Source organism: Zalophus californianus, chromosome 7, assembly GCF_009762305.2.
Source record: "Zalophus californianus isolate mZalCal1 chromosome 7, mZalCal1.pri.v2, whole genome shotgun sequence".
NCBI lineage: Eukaryota > Metazoa > Chordata > Mammalia > Carnivora > Otariidae > Zalophus > Zalophus californianus.
The window spans coordinates 51036854-51047962 of NC_045601.1; positions in this window are offsets into that span (position 1 = coordinate 51036854).

Here is an 11109-nt window from a genome sequence, read left to right on the forward strand (position 1 = left end):
TTGGAGCCATGGTGGCCGACTCCCTTGCTAGAGCAAAGTCTGGATCAATTGTTGTTGTTTTCTCATTTTGAGGGTCTTCATTTCCACAAGGATTTCCTGTTTCTGTAAGTTGTTGTCTTCTTTGGTGATCTGTGCTAAGGCCAGAGAACGGAGTACTCCCCCCCCCCGCCCCCCATTTTCTATTACAGACCACTTAAATTTTTTTTCTGAACATGGAGAACAACCCATTTCCTTCTTAAATCTCTGCTTTCAAGTGTCTGACTTTTGTGGTGAGCTCGGACCGGCTGTGCCTGTGACCCAGCAGGCCCCGGCGGCTTTGAGGGAATGGGCACTGCAAGTTAGGTGCTTCTTCAGCAAGCAGAGGTGATGGACGTACTTTTAGGCTTTTCTTCACTTAGGAAGAAGTTAAACAGAAAGACCATAGCCCAGTAGGACACGCTTGTATACAAGAAAGGCTATTTTTAGCAGTGACATCTATTCTTCTTTTTATTGAATAGATGCATTCAAACCAACAGATATTTGAACTAATTTTTTCTCAATCCATTAAGAGCTCTTAGAGAAAAGGAGGAAAATAATGGTGGGACCTGTGTCCTCTGGGAGTTGTAGTGAGTTCTGCAGGGAAACCTGTTCCAGAACTCTCCTCACTTGTCAGATATTTGAAATGAATGTAGCACTTTTAGTGTTTTTGCTTGGTTCCTCTCATCTTTCTTCTTGAGTGTGTGAATGATGGAGACACATTTGAAACCTGTTTCCTCTGGGTATCATTCAGTCCAGAAAAACCAATGAGATGTTTAAGTGGTCTCTTTCTTCTTGAAAAATCTCAGCAGTTTGCTACCAGGCCTGGGGGCTTTATTATCCTAAGTGACTTTGCTACCTATAAATGACAGCCCTAAGTGGCCAAAGGGAATGAGTTAACCAGATCTCTGAAAGAATGTAACCAACGTTTCTTCAATTATTAGCAGAACAGTTGACTTCCATCTGCTCAGGGCACCCGCTGAGTGGGTAGCGACGCTACCCATAATTCCACCACTCAGAGCCTGTTTCCCTTGAATTATAATTTTTACCTTGGTGCAAATTCTAGGATATCAGCCTACCCTCCAATTTTATATGTATCCTAGTATTTCCCTTCCTTACAAACCCAAGTGGTCTGGTAACGGACTTCAGCCAGTGTTGGAAATATTCCAAATCGTTTGCCTGCTCTGCCCAAGCCCACTTCCCTGGGAAATCTGCTCAGATCTGGGGGTTCACTATCTGGGCAGTATCCCCCATGCCCTGCCTCTCTGGTCACAGCTTTTTGGATCAGAGGAAACGATCAGTTAGTTTGGGTTCAGTTGCAAGTAACAGAAACTCCCCCAAATAGTTGCTTAAACAAGATGGGCATGCATTTCTCTCTCACATAAAAGAAGCTTGGATGTAGGCATTCCAGGGCTGGTGTGGGGACTTTAGTCAGTACCCCAAGCTCTCCCAGCTCACACTCTGCTACCTCAAGGGTGTGGCTCTTGGGCTCTTGGCCATCACGTCATCACATCTAACCCCAAGGGAACGTCCCAGAAGACTCAGGCAACACTTTTGCTTCTATCTCATTGCATAGGATTTAGCTTCAGGCCTACGCTGAGATTCAAGGGAAGCTGGAAATGCAGTCTTTTGGCTTGGTGACAATGTAAAGGTTAAGGTTTTAGCAGGCTCTGCTAAAACGATCCAACTATAAACTGAGTTAAGCCAGTCAGATTCTTAAGAATTTATACTAAGGGTTTCTAAAACTGTTTCCCGGTAATGGCAGGCTCTGGAGACATGCAGGCTTGGGCCCACAGTCCAGGTTGTTCAGGACAGAAGAAGCCAGGCGAGAGAGGAAGCAGAGAAGAGCAGAGGAGGAAGCCCAAGGGGCCATGTACTTCTGGGGAAGCATTGAGAATGACCTCAGATCCTGACCCAGTTCCACTTCTCGTAGGTCTGACTGGATGGTCAATTCTGCATTCCTCAGAAACCTCATTTTTAAAGACTGCTTTTTAAAAATCATTGTATTAAGCAGGGAGAATGGATGGGGGCTGGAGAGTTTCAGATTTTCCCCAAAAGAAGTTATTTTTCCTGCAGTAATTTTAATAAAAGGATGCTGTTTATGGCTGTAAGAGTAAAATCTAAACATCACGGGTCAAATCCAGCATTTGGTGTCTTTTAGCTTTTGCCTAAAAATCTTATCCATTCTTTTCTTATTCCCAGTAGGGGACATTTGATATATCCTTATCTCCTTTACCATTGTTATCACCTATTGTTAGGATAAACAAAGTCAAAACTACCCAAACAAAGCTCTGTGTTACTTGGGCAACAGGTTTTCTTATATTAGTGCTAGTTCCTGAATATGTTATTAGTTTCTGGTCGAGATGTTGTTGTAAGCAATGGTATTCTTAGTAATGCAGATTATGTTCTTTAATTACAAAACTTGAGTTATGGCCATTTTGTATGGTAAATCTCATGCTGTAGGAGTAATGCCTGTATTTAATTTCCTGTCCATGGATTCCATGGAGAAATACTTTATCATAATTCTCCTTTCTCCTTGAGCCCATTTAAGTAGATTCTCTCCTTTCAACCAAAAACCCTCATCTAAGTCACCTTATAAAAAACAAGTGGATCCTTGAGATGGGAAACTATCCACTAGACTAGGGGTTGGCAAACTGCTCCTGTTAAGGGCCTAGTAATAAAGATTTTAGGTTTCGCAGACCATACAATCTCCGTTGCAACCGCTCAATTCCTCAATTCTGCCACCATAGTCGGAGAGCAGTGAGATAATTTGTAAACAAATGTCCATGGCTGTGTTCCAATAAAACTTTATTTACAAAAACAGGCAGAGGGCCAGATTTGGCATCAGGGCTACAGTTTGCCTTGCCCTAAACTATAACCTCCATGTGGGCAGGAACATGTCTGATTCATTTAACATTTTCTACCCAACTCCAAACACCAAGCTTGGTCCTCGATACACATTTGTTGAATCGTTGGGTGAGTAAACTATCAATGTGACATTATAGACAGATTATCCCAGCTTAAATTTGAAAAAAAAAACTACTAAACCTCGTTCAACAAGCTCTTTTGTTAGCTTTCTAATTGATTTTCCTTAAAAACTGTGAAAGTCTATCTGCTACTAATATCTTGCAGCTTGAGTATACCACAGAGAATACTTTCATGGCCTGGATTCTCAGGCAATTGAATGATTTAAGCAGCCAGAAGGCATAGGACAAAGAAAATTTTCTTAGGAGCGGAGCCATTATGTCAGTGCCCTCATCAAGGCCCGCACATCCCACTGGCATTATTCTACTGGGCTGGGACCAGGAAGGAGTGTAAGTGTGTCCTCTGGTAAAGGAAGAGATAAAAGCTATGTCTCTTCCCTGTTTTTGTGGTCTCTGCAGCCTCCAGCCGGTTGTGCCAGGGGTTTGGTTCCTACTAGGAGAGGAATGAGAGAAAAATAAAAAACATGGGCCTAGCGTCAGGAAACTGCATTGGCAGAAAGCTTTCTGGGTAAGCTCGATACCTTGTCTCAGCTTGGTCCTTCCCACATTGACCCCTGTACCCTGCTGTCCACCGAGCCCACTGATGGCCCCTTTAGTACGTCTGGTCTTCTCCCATGGCTTCCCTTACTTTTGCACCCACTCAGATGTGAGTTAACTTCCCTGAACAAAAATCCCATTTGACTCACTGGACCAGAGGTCTTCAACCCTGACTGTGCATGGGAAAAAAACAAAACAAAACAAAACAAAAATTTAATACCTATGTCTACCCACAGACCAACAGAATTAGAAGCTCTTGGGTGGGGATAGTAGGCATCAATATTTTTTAAAAGTACCCTCCACCCTCATCTTGGTGATTTTAATGTGCATCCAGGATTGAAACACACAGATCTAGATTTCCAGTACTGACTGTACATCACAATCACTGGGGAGCTTTTAAAAAAGATATAGATTCCAGACCTAATAAATCAGAATTTGGGGGGGGGTGGAGAGGTGTGACCTGGGAATGTATATTTTTGAGAACTACTCTGGGAGCTTTCTGGTGAACAGCCAGGCCTGAGAACCAGGCTTTAGGCCATGCCAAGCACATGCTGATATGACCTGCTGGGCTTGGGCACAGATATGCTAGCTGCTCAGCCATCTGAGCCACAGGAAGGGCAGAGAACTGCACTAGGTCATAAGATGGAGGTGAGCTCTGGCCTGCTCATGGTAATTCAGCCCACACTGCTCAAGTCCCAAAGACCTCTGACCTGGACCCTCAGACTCAGTCCCTCAGCCAAGCCAAGCCTGATGGAGTGTGGGAGGCCCACCCTCATCCAAGCCCTGGGATGTTTAAAACGGGAGACTTGAAAATGTTCAAATGCTGGAGGAAAACCGGCCCTAGAGCAGGAGAAACTGAAGAGCCAACCACAGAGAGTTAACTGATGCACAAGATCCTTGGTGAAGGCAGGGGGAGGGGGGGGTGGTAGGGGGACCTCTTCTGCTGAGACAGAAGGCAAGCCAGAACAGGTGGAAGCAGATGTGGGTGTGTTTGTTGGTATGGAGTTCTCCTTGGGTGACCTTGCTGGTTCCCTGTAAAGCAGGTAGCAAATTCTTTTGCTGATAACAAGTGAGGAACTGCGGGACCGGGAAGGAGCCTGAAGACAGGGGGGACATGTAAAAGAGGCATCTGGAAGAGATCTGCCCATGGGGGCATGAAACAGATCACTAAGTAATGCTCAGAGGTTGGTCACCCTAAATTGATGGTGTCCCAAATTTGCACAATTCATTCATTCATTCATTCATTCATTCATTCATTCAAGGCATATTTATTAAATGCCTACAATATGTCAGTGCTGTTCCCAAACTGAGGAGAAAGCATGGGGAAGGAGACAAAGGTCTTGGCTTCGTAGAACTTATGTTCAACTGGGAGAGACAGAGTACACACATACATACCCTCATGTATGGAGGTGTTGTATACTATGAAGAAAAAAATTTTTTAATTTTATTTATTTTTTAAATTAAAAATTTTTTTTTGAAAAAATTTTTTTAAACAGGGAGGATCAAAGGCTACTATTTTATACAGAGTGGTGTGGTTAGGCCTCTCTGAGCAGGTGGCACTTGAATGGAAGGCTGAGGAAGGTGAGGGAATTACAATCCATGTGAATATCTGGGGGAAGAATATTCTAGGCAGAGGGAAGAGCAGGTGCAAAAGTCTTGAGTGGAGCATGGAAGAAGTGCAGTGTGCTTGGTCTGTGTAAGGAGCAGCAAGAGGGCCAGTGTGGCTGGGTGCAATGAGCAAGAAGGAGAGTAGGAGAAGATTAGGTCAGAGATACAGACCCAGGTCAGATCATTTAGGATCTGGGGCCATGATAAGGATCTTAGATTTTGGGGTGCCTGGGTGACTCAGTCGTTAAGCATCTGCCTTCAGCTCAGGTCATGATCCCAGGATTCTGGGATCGAGCCCTGCGTCGGGCTCCCTGCTCAGCAGGAGAGCTGCTCTTTCTCCCTCTCCCTCTTCCCCTGTTTGTGTTCCCTCTCTCACTGTGTCTCTCTCTGTCAAATAAATAAATAAATCTTTAAAAAAGTAAAAAATAAAAAAATAAAACAAAAATGTTAAGGATTTTAGATTTTGTACTAAGTGCAATGGGAAGCTATCAGAGAGGGGAGAATAAGGGAATAACATGATCTGATTTTACTCTGGTTGCCGTATGGAAAATAAACTGAATGGAAGGCCAAGAAAGCAAAAAGGAAGACAGTACTGAGAGGGGCATTTGCAATGATCTGAGGAAAGAGGAGGGTGGCTTGGATGAGGGTGGTGGAGGGGGTAAGAAGTGGCTAGATTCTGTACATATTTGGATTCTATATAACTATGGTATTGGCTAATGGATCAGATGTGGAATGTGAAAATCAAAGAGGAGGTAAAACTGACTCCAAGGTTTGTGGTCTGAGCATCTGGATGAATGGAGCTGCTATGCTCGGGAGAACACTGATGGGGGAGAAGGTTTAGTTGGGGGGTGGGAGGTACAAATAAACAGAAGTGTTGAGCGTGTTCAATTTGAGATGCCTATTAGAGACCCAAGGGGAGATGTTGAGGGTGCAGTTAGATATATGAGCCTAGAGTTCGGGGGCAGGACCAGAATGGAAGTATAAAGTTGGGAGGTGCCAGCATATTTAAAACTATGGTAGTTGATGAGATCTCTCAGGAAGTGACTTAAAAAAGAAGATACCTGAGGGGAGAGAAAGAAACTAACATCTGTTGAACACCTACATAGACTAGGTGCTTTTTACATGTACTACCTCTTTAACATTTCACAAGTTAGAGATATTAGACTTCCCATTTTATACCCGGAGGGACTGCAGTTCAAAGGTGAAATAGTATGTCCAAGGTCACACAGTTAGCAAATGGTCAGAATTTGAACTGGTTCTGCCTGATTCTGAAGCCCATACACATTCATTGCCCCCTCCCTCCCTCCCTCCCTCCTTTCTTTCCTTCCTTCCTTCCTCCCTCGCTATTTCCTTCCTTCCTTCCTTCCTTCCTTCCTTTTTGAGGTATAATTTATATACAGTAAACTATTTAAAACATGCTTGTATAACTTACCAACTACACATACATTTAATTATCACTCAGATCAAGATATAGAATATTTACAATGCTCCAGAAGGCTCTCTCGTGCTCCTCCTGCTTTACATCCCTTCAAAAGTAACCACTTGTGATAGTTAATTTAGTAGTCAGCATCATGGGATGCCCAGATATCTAGTTAAACTTCATATCTGGGTGTGCCTGTGATGATGTTTCTGGAAGAGATTACCATGTGAAGCAGTAGTCTCAACGAAGTAGATTGTATTGCCCTCCCCAATGGGTGGACATCATCCAATCCACTGAGGGCCTGAGAGGAACAAAAAAAGTACAAGAAGGGAGGATTTGCCCTCCATCTCTCTCTCTCTCTCTCTTTCTCTGCCTGACTGCTTGAGCTGGGACATCAGTCTTCTCCTACCCTTGGTGCTCCTGGTTCTCAGGCCTTCAGAGTGAAACTGGAATCTACACCATTGGCTCTTAGGCCTTCAAACTACACCACTGGCCTTCTTGGGTCTTCAACTTGCAGAGTGCAGATGGTGGGACTTTTCAACCTCCATAATCATATGAGGCACTGGGCAGAGTCAGGGCTTATGGAGGTCAGGTGCTCAATGGCATATTAGCTCAGGTCTGTCTCACAGTGGGCCCATTAGATCCCCAAACCCACACCATGATTATCTCTCCAGTTCTGGCATGCATAATTGGAATAGATCTACTCAGCAGCTCGCAGAATCCCCACATTTGTTGGCTGATCTGTGGAGGGCTATTACGGTGGAAAAGGTCAAGTGAAAGCCACTAGAACTGCCTCTACCTAGAAAAATAGTAAACCAAAGGCAATATGCCATTTCTGGAGGGATTTCAGAGACTAGTGCCACCATCAAGGACTTGAAAGTTGCAAAGGTGGTGATTCCCACCACATCCTTATTTAACTTACTTGTTTGTCCTGTGCAGAAGACAGATGGGTCTTGGAGAATGACAGTGGGCTACTCTAAGCTTGTCCAGGTGGTGGCTCTAATTGCAGCTGCTGTACCAGATGTGGTTTCATTGCTTTAGCAAATTAGTACATCCCCTGTTACTTGTTATGCAACTATTGATCTGGCAAATACTTTCTGTCTCTGTCTGTAAGGTCTATTAGATACAATTTACTTGTAGCTGGCAAGGCCAGCAATACACTTTCACTCTCCTTCCTCAGGGGTATATCAGCTCTTCAGCCTTGTGTCATAGTTTAGTTTGCAGGGATTTTGATAGCTTTTCCCTTCCACTGGTCCATTACATTGATGACATTATGCTGATTGGACCTGGTGATCAACGAGTAGCAACCACTCTAGATTTATTGGTAAGACTTTTGCATGTCAGAGGGTGGTATGAATCTGACAAAAATTCAGGGACCCTCTACCTTAGTGAAATTTCTAGGTGTCTAGTAGTGTGGCATGTCATGATATCCCTTCTAGGTGAAGGATAATGATTGCATCTGGCCCCTCTTACAACCAAAAATGAGGCATATCTAGTGGGCCTCTTTGGAGTTTGGAGGCAATGTATTCCTCATTTGGGTGTGTTACTCTGGCCCGTTTACTGAGTGACCTGAAAAGCTACTAGTTTTGAGTGGGTCTAAAAACAAGAGAAGGCTCTGCAACATGTCCAGGTTGTGTGTAAGCTGCTCTGCCTCTTGGACCACATGATCCAGTAGATCCATTGGTACTTGAAGTGTCAGTGGCATAGGGATGCTCTTTGGAACCTTTGACAGGCTCATAGGTAAATCCCAGCACAGGTCCTTAGGATTTGGGAGCAAAGCCCTGCCATCCTCTGAAGATAACTGCTTTCCTTTTGAGAAACAGCTCTTGGCTTGCTACTAAGCCTTAGTAGAGACTGAAGACTTAATATGGGCTACCAAGTTACCACATGACCTGAGCTGCCCCACATGAACTATAAAGTTCTGCATGCATAGCAGTACTCCATCATCAAATGTAAGTGGGAATGGATGTGATTGGGTACAGGCAGGTCTTAAAGACATAATTAAGCTACATGAAAAAGTGGAACAAATGCCTATAGTGCTCACTCCTGCTACACTGCCTTCTCTTTCCCTGCCTGCACCTATGGACTGATGGGGGGTCCTTATGATCAGTGGAAGACAAAATTTGGGCCTGGTTTATAGATGGTTCTATATGGTATACAGGAACCACCTGAAAGTGAAGAGCTACCACTCTACAGCCCCTTCCTATGAAATTCCTGAAGAACAGTGGTGAAGAGAAATCCTCCTATTGGGTAGAACCCTACCTAGCTGTTCACTTTGCTTGTGAGGAGAAATGTCCAGATGTGTGATTATATACTGATTTATGGCTAATTATTTGGTCAAATGGCCAGGGACTTGTGGAATATGATTGGAAAATTAGTGGCAAAGAAATTTGGGGAAGAGGTATGTGGATAGACCTCTCTGAATGGGCAAAAAATGTGAGGATATTTGTGTCCCATGTGAATGCTCACCAAAGAGCGACCTCAGCAGAGGAGGATTTTAATAACTGAATTGATGGGATGACCTATTCTGTGGATACCAATCTGCTTCTTTCCACAGCCACCACTGTCATCTCCAAATGGACTCACGAACCAAGTGGCCATGGTGGCAGAGATGGAGGTTATGCACAGGCTCAGCAACATGGACTTCCACTCACCAAGGCCAACCTGATTATGGCGACGGCTGCAAGTCCAATCTGCCAGCAGCAGAGACCAACACTAAGTCCCTGATATGACATCACTGTCTGGGGGTGATCAGCCAGCCACCTGGTAGCAGGTTGATTACATTGGACTACTTCCATCTTGAAAGGGGCATGTTTTGTTCTTACTGAAATAGACACTTAACTCTGGATATGGATTTGCCTTCACTGCACACAGTTCTTCTGCCAAAACTACCATCTGTGGACTTACAGAATGCTTTATCCACCGTCATATTATTCTACACAGCATTGCTTCCGATCAAGGAACTCACTTCCCAGCAAAAGAAGTATGGCAATGGGCCCATGCTTATGGAACTCACTGTTCTTATCGTGTTCCCCACTCATCCTGAAACAGCAGAGGAATGGCCTTTTGAAGACTCAGTTATAGTGCTATGTAGGTGGTAATACCTTGCAGAGCTGGGGCAAGTTTCCCAGAAGGCTGTCCTATCTTCTGAATCAGCATTCAGTATATGGTGCTCTTTCTCTCATAGTCAGGATTCACAGATCCAGGAATCAAGGGGTGGAAATGGGAATGGCACGGCTCACTATTACCCCTAGTGACCCACTAGCAAAATTTTTGCTTCCTGTTCCCACAGCTTAGCCTCTGCTGGTCTAGAAGTCTTAGTCATTCCAGAAGGAGGAATGCTTCCATCAGGAGACACGATGATCTTTTTGAACTGGAAGTAAAGACTGCCACCCAACCACTTTGGGGTCCTTATACCTCTGAATCAACAGACAAAGAAGGGGTTATAGTGTTGCCTGGGGTGATTGATCTTGACAACCAAGGGGAAATTGGGCTAGTCATCTACTATGGATGGAGGGAAAAGTATATTTGGAATATAGGAGATCCTTTAGGGCATCTGACTATTAGAATTCCTTATGATTAGGGTCAGTAGTACAACAACCCAATCCAGGTAGAACTGCTAATGGCCCAGACCCTTCAGGAATGAAGGTTTGGGTCACCCCACCAGATAAAGGACCATGACCAGCTGAGGCGCTTGCTGAAAACAAAGGGAGTATGGAATGGATAGTGGAAGGAGGTAATTTTATAAATACTAGCTTCAACCATGTGACTAGTTATAGAAATGAGGACTGAAATAGTCATGAGTATTCCTCCTTATGTTGTTATGCTGTTATGAATAATTTGTGTGTGTGTGTGTGTGTGTGTGTGTGTGTGTGTGTGTGTGTGTGTGTGTGTGTACTGCTATTTGCAGCCCAGTAAGCAATGTTCATGGTTATGATTTTGGGTCATTGAGAGAAAAATATATTGAATTTGGTCCTTTTCCTCTTTACCTGAGGCTGGGAAAAGTGGAAAGCGCTTGAAAAAAAAATGTTTCACAAAAAGTAGTTTAAATAAAGGTATTTAGTACTTCAGGACTGGTCTTCAGTTTTTTGTTTTTTAAGGATTTTATTTATTCATTTGGGACACAGAGATAGAGAGAGAAAGGGAGGGAGCGTGAGCAGGGGGAGAGGCAGAGGCAGGCTCCCCACTGAGCCAGGAGCCCGATGTGGGGCTCGATCCCGGGACGCTGGGATCATGACGTGAGCCAAAGGCAGAGGCTTAACCATCTGAGCCACCCAGGCGCCCCCTGGTCTTCAGTTTTACTGGAACTTCGCTCATTCGGAATACAATGTAGTAGAATTGCTCAATGCTTATTCCTTCTTATAATGTGCCTTTCTGTACTGTAGAGTCTTGAAAGCTAAAAACTACATTTCCTAGACTCTCTCACAGTTAGCGTTCCATATGTGATTTCGGTTCTTTTGGACTGATGCATTACTATGAACCTTGGATTTGGAACCGAGTAAAGTGTGGAAAGAGGCAGGGCCAGAAACATCCACTCCTGCTGGA